Source organism: Sinocyclocheilus rhinocerous, unplaced genomic scaffold (genome assembly GCF_001515625.1).
Source record: "Sinocyclocheilus rhinocerous isolate Xijiao unplaced genomic scaffold, SAMN03320098_v1.1 scaffold3283, whole genome shotgun sequence".
NCBI lineage: Eukaryota > Metazoa > Chordata > Actinopteri > Cypriniformes > Cyprinidae > Sinocyclocheilus > Sinocyclocheilus rhinocerous.
This window is the reverse complement of record NW_015650698.1, coordinates 29,132-29,703: the sequence shown is the minus strand read 5'-3', so window position 1 is coordinate 29,703 and position 572 is coordinate 29,132.

The window sequence follows — 572 nt, the reverse complement described above, 5'->3', positions numbered from 1 at the left end:
AAATCTAAATATTGAGAAAATCATCTTTAAAGTTGTTCAGATGAAGTTCTTAGCAATGCATATTACTAATCAAAAATTAAGTTTTGATATATTTACGGTAGGAAATTTACAAAATATCTTCATGGAACATGATCTTTATTTAATATCTTGAATGAAAAATTGATAATTTTGACCCATACAATGTATTTTTAGCTATTGCTACAAATAAACCTGTGCTACTTAAGACAGCTTTTGTGCTCCAGGGCCACAAATACTAGGGATGCTCCGATCCGCCTTTTTCACCTCCGATACCGATTCCGATACCTAGGGTTCAGTATTGACCGATACCAGTGAAGTTTTTTTTCCCTCATTTAAATAAATGTAGAATTTATATATCTCTGTGTGTGGAACTGATAATCATTCTTTCACAATCTACTAAATACAGACTACTTCATTATAAAGAAAAATTAAATAAACAAATATGAAAAAATATAGGCCTATGTATATTTATAATCTATGACAAAAATTTATCATAAACTAGGTTACTGGATAATTCGGCAGCAAAAGTTATTCTAGAAAAATCAGTGCACAAT